This window comes from Trichechus manatus, unplaced genomic scaffold (genome assembly GCF_000243295.1).
Source record: "Trichechus manatus latirostris isolate Lorelei unplaced genomic scaffold, TriManLat1.0 scaffold00212, whole genome shotgun sequence".
In the NCBI taxonomy this organism is placed as follows: domain Eukaryota; kingdom Metazoa; phylum Chordata; class Mammalia; order Sirenia; family Trichechidae; genus Trichechus; species Trichechus manatus.
This window is the reverse complement of record NW_004444148.1, coordinates 3,957,717-3,964,394: the sequence shown is the minus strand read 5'-3', so window position 1 is coordinate 3,964,394 and position 6,678 is coordinate 3,957,717. Positions and strand designations below refer to the sequence as shown.

Below are 6,678 nucleotides of genomic sequence, written 5' to 3'. Positions count from 1 at the left end.
CAGGAGCAGAAAATTGTCTGATATAGTGCCAGAAGATGAGCCCCCCAGGTTGAAGGCACTCAAAACACGACTAGGGAAGAGCTGCCTCCTCAAAGTAGAGTCGACCTTAATTACGTGGATGGAGTCAAGCTTTGGGGACCTTCATTTGCTGATGTGGCAAGACTGAAAATGAGAACAAAAAGCTGCAAACATCCATTAATAATCAGAACGAGAAATGTATGAGGTATAAATTTAGGAAAATTGGAAACTGAAAATTGGAAAAATTGGAAAATTGAAAACTAGGAAAAAACAATACACAGAGTCACTATAACAAAAAGAATTGGTCGACATTCAACCATTTCAAGAGGTAGCAAATGATCAGGAACTGGTGGTACTGAAGGAAGAGATCCAATCTGCACTGAGGGCATTGGCAAAAAACAAGTCTCCACGAATTGACAGAATATCAACTGAGATGTTTCAACAAAAGGATGCAGCACTGGAAGGGCTCACTCATCTATGCCAAGAAATTTGGAAGACAGCTACCTGGCCAACCAACTGGAAGAGATCCATATTTATGCCTATTCTCAAGAAAGGTGGAAAAAGTTGTGGAAATTATCAAACAATATCATCAATATCACACACAAGCAAAATTTTGCTGAAAATCATTCAGAAGTGGCTGCAGCAATATATCGACAGGGAATAGCCAGATATTCAGGCTGGATTCAGAAGATGACGTGGAACCAGGGATATCATTGCTGATGTCAGATGGATCTTGGCTGAAAGCAAGAATACCAGAAAGATGTTTACCTAAGTTTTATTGACTGTGCAAAAGCATTCGTCTGTGTGGGTCATAACAAATTATGAATAACATTTCGAAGAATGGGAATTCCAGAACACTTAATTGTGCTCGTGAAGAAACTACAAAAATCAAGAGGCAGGGGGACCTCATACCATCAAGAAAGCAGTGCCAGGAGCAGAGCACATCTTTTGGACCTGGGGTCCCTGCGCAGAGAAGTTCCTAGTCCAGGGGAACACTGATGAGAAGAAGGCTGACAGAGAGAGAAAGCCTTCCCCTGGAGCTGACACCCTGAATTTGGACTTTTAGCCTACTTTACAGTAAAGAAATAAATTTCTCTTTGTTAAAGCCATCCACTTGTGGTATTTCTGTTGTAGCAGCACTAGATGACTAAGACATAATTTGGTACCAGGAGTGGGGTGCTGCTCTAACAGATACCTAAAATGCGGAAGCAGTTTTGAAACTGAAAATGGATAGAGAAGCAGCAGCAGCAGAGGACCAGCAGCAGCAGAGAACCTGCATCAGTAGAGAAGTGGCAACAGCAGAGAACTGGCAGCAGCAGAGTCTGGAGACCAGTGCCAGATGGCACTGGAGCCAACCCATGGAGTGAGGGAGCTGAGTGTCTTTGGGCAGAGGCCTGAGGAGCCAAGAGGCCAAGGAACAAGGAAACAAAATCTGAAGAGACAAGGAACACAAGAAGCCAAGCTGTCTCAGTCTCAAAAGGTCAGAATTCGAGGTACCAGTATAGTTGTACTCAGAGTAGAAAAAAAAATCTCTTGCCAAGCTTCAAGATGAAAGAACTGTGAGAAAAATTTGTGCCCTTGATGACCATGTCTGCATGGCTTTTGCAGGAATAACTGCTGATGCTAGAGTAGTAATAAACAGAGCTCACGTGGAATGCCAAAGTCATAAGCTAACAGTGGAGGAGCCGGTCACTGTAGAATATATAACTCGCTTCATAGCAACTCTATGGAGCAATGGACGAAGACCTTTTGGTATTTCTGCCTTAATTGTAGATTTTGATGATGATGGTATCCCAAGATTATATTAGACAGATCCTTCTGGTACCTATCATGCTTGGAAGGCAAATGCAATAGGCCAAAGTGCTAAAACTGTTAGAGAATTTCTAGAAAAGAATTACAAAGAAGACCTATGGCAAACGACAATGAAGCTATCAAATTGGCAATAAGAGCTTTGCCAGAAGTTTCCCAGTCTGGTGGAAAAACATTGAACTTGCTATAATAAGAAGAAATCAACCTTTGAAGATGTTTAGTGCCAAAGAAATTGAATTACAGTAACTGAAATAGAAAAGGAAAAGGAAGAAGCAGAGAAGAAGAAATCAAAGAAGACTGTCTAATTCTTAGGATGGACACTGAGAGTTTTTAATGTTTTGTTACACTGTTTAGAATTAGTGAAGTTTTAGAGGAGATAAGTTACTTTGCAGCATTAGATTTGGTATTGTATTTTGAGGCTGCCATATTTATGGCTGTCTTCAACCCATTACATGGACAAAAGTAGATTAGTATGAAGAGTTTCTCTGAAAGGATACTAGGAAAAAAAATTTTTAATTAAAAAATTAGTAATTGGTAAAGTTTGAATATTGAATTTTAGTTAGAGATTTCTATTTACTTTTTTCACTGTAAGTTGCAGTATATTGTTTTGCTCATTGAAAGGCTAATCGAAATAGGCGGTTAAAGTGTGGTGAGAGTTTATAAAGATATTTGAACAGAATGTTGTGTGAACATAAGAGAAATGAGTACGTGTATTCTTAGTTTAATTTTCTATTTTAAATATGTATAGTACGTTAGGTTTGTTACCTGTTCCTTCTGTGTGCTTACTATGTTCTTGGTGTTACACTGCACTTATTTAGAGAAAAAAAAGAAAAATAAAAAGTAATCCTTACCTACAAAGAGGGTTTAATCCATATGATCCACAAAAAAGAATGTTCTTAATGCCTGTAAAGAGGTTACATTTTGGAAAATAAAGGATATTAATAGTCACAAAAAAAAATCAAGAGGCAGTTGTTCAAACAGAACAAGGGGATACTGCGTGGTTTTAAGTCAGGAAAGGTGTGCGTCAGGGTTGCATCCCTTCACCATACCTATTCAATCTGTGTGCTGAGCAAATAATCCAAGAAGCTGGACTATATGAAGAAGAATGGGGCATCAGGATTCGAGGAAGACTCTTTAACAACCTAAGAAGTTATGCAGATGACACAACCTTACTTGCTGAAAATGAAGAGGATTTGAAGCACTTACTGATGAAGATCAAAGACCACAGCCTTCAGTATGGATTACACCTCAACATAAAGAAAACAGAAATTCTCACAACTGGACCAATAAGCAACATCATGATAAACAGAAAAGATTGAATTTGTCAAGGATTTCATGTTACTTGGATCCTCAATCAACCCCTATGGAAGCAGCAGTCAAGAAATCAAAACATGCATTGCATCAGGCAGATCTTCTGGAATAGACCTCTTTACAGTGTTAAAAAGCAAAGATGTCACCTTCAAGACTAAGGTGTTCCTGACCCAAGCCATGGTATTTTCAAACACATCATATGCATGCAAAAGCTGGACAATGAATAAGGAAGACCGAAGAATTGATGCCTTTGAATTGTGGTGTTGGCAAAGAATATTGAATATACCATGGACTGCCAAAAGAACAAACAAATCTGTCTTGGGAGAAATACAGACAGAATGCTCCTTAGAAGCAAGGATGGCAAGACTACGTCTCACCTGCTTTGGACATGTTGTCAGGAGGGATCATTCCCTGGAGGACGTCATGCTTTGTAAAGTAGAGGGTCAGCAAAAAAGAGGAAGACCCTCAATAAGATGCATTGACACAGTAGCTGCAACAATGGGCTCAAACATAACAATGATTGTGAGCATGGCACAGGACCAGGCAGTGTTTCATTCTGTAGTACGAAGAGTAGCTATGAGCTGGAACCGACTTAACGGCACCTAACAACAGCAGCAACAATGTCTTCAGTATTCTCTTCCAAGTTACTAACACTCATTATGCAAATGTTGATTGGCAGGCAACAACAATGTCAATCATGTCATGAATGCTTCCTAATTACAGCAATTGTAAGAGATATTGCAATTTCAAGGCACCCTGATGGCACAGTGGCTAAAAGCTAGACTGCTAACTGAAAGGTCAGCAGTTCAAACCCACCAGCTGCTCGGTGAGAGAAAAATGTGGCAATCAGCTTCCACAAATATTTACAGCCTTGGAACCCCTACAGAGCAGTTTTACTTGGTCCTACAGGGTCTCTATGAGTTGGAATCAACTCGACAGCAATGGGCAACAGTTTCATACCTGTTCAACATGTAGGAAAAATTTCATCTTGAAATCCATGAAATACAGTAAATATAGGAGTCAACATGGCACTATAGACAGAAGCACCATGTCTTCCCTCCACAGCAAAGACCCTAAAAACTAAGTAAAACAGAGACAAACATCCTTCCTGGAACCCTAAGCATCAAATGAAGAGATAAAGAACTCAACCAAGCACCAAATGGAATAAGAAACTGACAGAGAACAGAGATCAAGGAGAGATACGGAGTGGAGGTCCCCTATCAGCTAATTCTGCACAGATTCACCATCTTGGACTCCTGTCAGAGATCAGCAGACAGGGAGTAATGTAAAGGAGCTCCCAGCAGGAGACACAGCAGCTGGTAACCAGCAATACACGCTTTCCCACCCCTCACCCTTCTTCCCCTTACTTGGCCTCCACCGCTCACCGGCAGGCTGAGGTCACTCAGCTGGGGAGATGCTGGCTCCAAGCCTCTTGGATTCGTCTCTCTCACACCAGCCAGCTCCTTCAGGCCACTTCTTTGTTGCCATTGTTGCTTCTTTTGGTACCTTCCCTTTCTTTCACCTCATTCCTTTCCTTTCTCTCAAACACCTGGCTCCATGTGCCATCTCCACTTCTTCTTGATGGGTTGTGAAGCTCCACTTAGCTGGGGAAGCACTTCCCCTGTCCAGATCCCTTGGCCTTTTTTTTTTTTTCCTTTTTGTTTTTCTTCAGTTCTCAGATTCTCCTCTCTCTCTACGTACCTTCTTTTCCTGTCTCCTGAATACCTTGTGCTGTTTCCATCACCACCCCTTCTAGATGAGATGTACCACGTGGCTTGGGAGCCACTTCCCCAGTTTGCACCATCACGCTGGTGACATCCCTGGAGGCATTTCTCTTTTTTATTTTTTTTTCTTTTTCTTTTTTCCTTTTTGTTTTTCTTCATTTCTTGGTTTCTCATCTCTCTCTAGTTCCCTTCATTTCCTGTCTCCTGAACACTTAGCGCCATGTGCCATCTCTGCACCTTCTTGACAGGCTGTGCAGGGCCTTTCAACTGGGGACCAGCTTCTGGTGGACTCCCTTGGGGTATTTTTCTTTTCTGTCTTTTTTTTTTCTCGGTTTCTTGTCTCGCTATACCTCCCTTCCTTACCCTTCTCCTGAAGAGCTGGCACTGTGTGCCATCTCTGTTCCTTCTGGAGGGGCTGTGCAGCACTGCTTAGCTAGGGACCCACTTTGGGTAGGCTCTCTTGGGGCTTTTTTTTCTATCTTTTTTTTATCCTTTCCTCTTTCTCCCCCCCCCCCCCCCCACCTTGGTTTCTTATTTCTCTCTACCTACCTCCCTCCCTTTCCTTCCTCCCAACCACCAGGTATTTTTTTTTTCTCTCGGTTTCTTGTCTCTCTACATTCTTTCCAGTCTTTACCCCAACCACCTAGCCGCTTGTGTCTTCCTCTCCCCACTTTTTATTTTAATTGAGTTTCTTATTTCTATTGAGTTTCTTATTTCTATCTCCTTTCCTTCCATTCCTTTCTCCCACCCATCTAGCTGCATGTACCGTATCTGTCCTTCTTAATGGGCTGTGCCTCCCTGCCTGGCTAGAAACTCATAGGCACATGGCTTCCCCAGGTCTGTGCCACTCGGATGGCAGGTTCCCTCACACTTGTTTCTTTTTTTTTTTTTGGCTCCTGTTTCCTTCTTTCTCTTTTTTACCATACCAATTTATTTCACATATCACAACCTGCCCCCTCACTCCTGCCTATCTGCACCGGATGCTGAACATTCCACCCCAGAGCATCACAGGCACCGTCTAAAGGAATCTGCTCTGCACTGACCAATGGCACCACCTTGTCTGCCCTAGTACAGCCACAGACAACCCATCCCAGCTCCTCCTCTTGAGACAGACCAGCCTTGGGACACCATAGCTGAGTGACTGGCCCTGCCCATTGGACAAGGTGGTGAGAATTATCATGCCCACAGATGAGTAAACAACAAAGAATGCACAATCCACCTTCTCAGAAATAATCAAATAAAACAAACAAATCTACAATCAATGAATGAAGAAAATAACTACTAAATGTCCCGAAGACAGTAGACAATATCAAAGCATATAAAAAAAAAGACAGGATGCTTCCAGTAGATGTCCAAAATAATACACGACATGACTTTCCAGTAGAAGAAAAGGCACTGGAACAACTTGATAGGGAATTCAAATCTCTAATATTCAGAGCTATCTAAGAGTTGATGGAAAAAGCAGACAAAATCATGGAAAAGACAGACAAAACAATGCAATAATTCAGGAAAATAATACAGGAACAAAATGTCAAAATAAATTCACAACCAGAAATCATACAAAATAGCAATTAGAGACTTCCAGGCAACATGGCGCTATAGTCAGAAGCACCACGCCATCCCTCTGCAGCAAAGATCAGAAAAACTAAGTCAAACAGAGTCAAACGTCAATCGTGAAACCCTAACCATTGAATGAAGAGATAAAGAACTCAGCCAAGCACCGAATGGAATAAGAAACTGACTGAGAACAGAAAGCTAGGAGAGATACATGTAGAGGTCCTCTATCAGCTACTGCAGCATGGATCCGCCATCTTGG

At 41.7% G+C, this 6,678-nt stretch overlaps 1 pseudogene; it reads left to right on the top strand.

The window, feature by feature from the left end:
- Positions 1 to 214: 214 nt before the first annotated feature.
- Positions 215 to 2,132, top strand: LOC101358104 (proteasome subunit alpha type-7-like; annotated as a pseudogene).
- Positions 2,133 to 6,678: the final 4,546 nt, after the last annotated feature.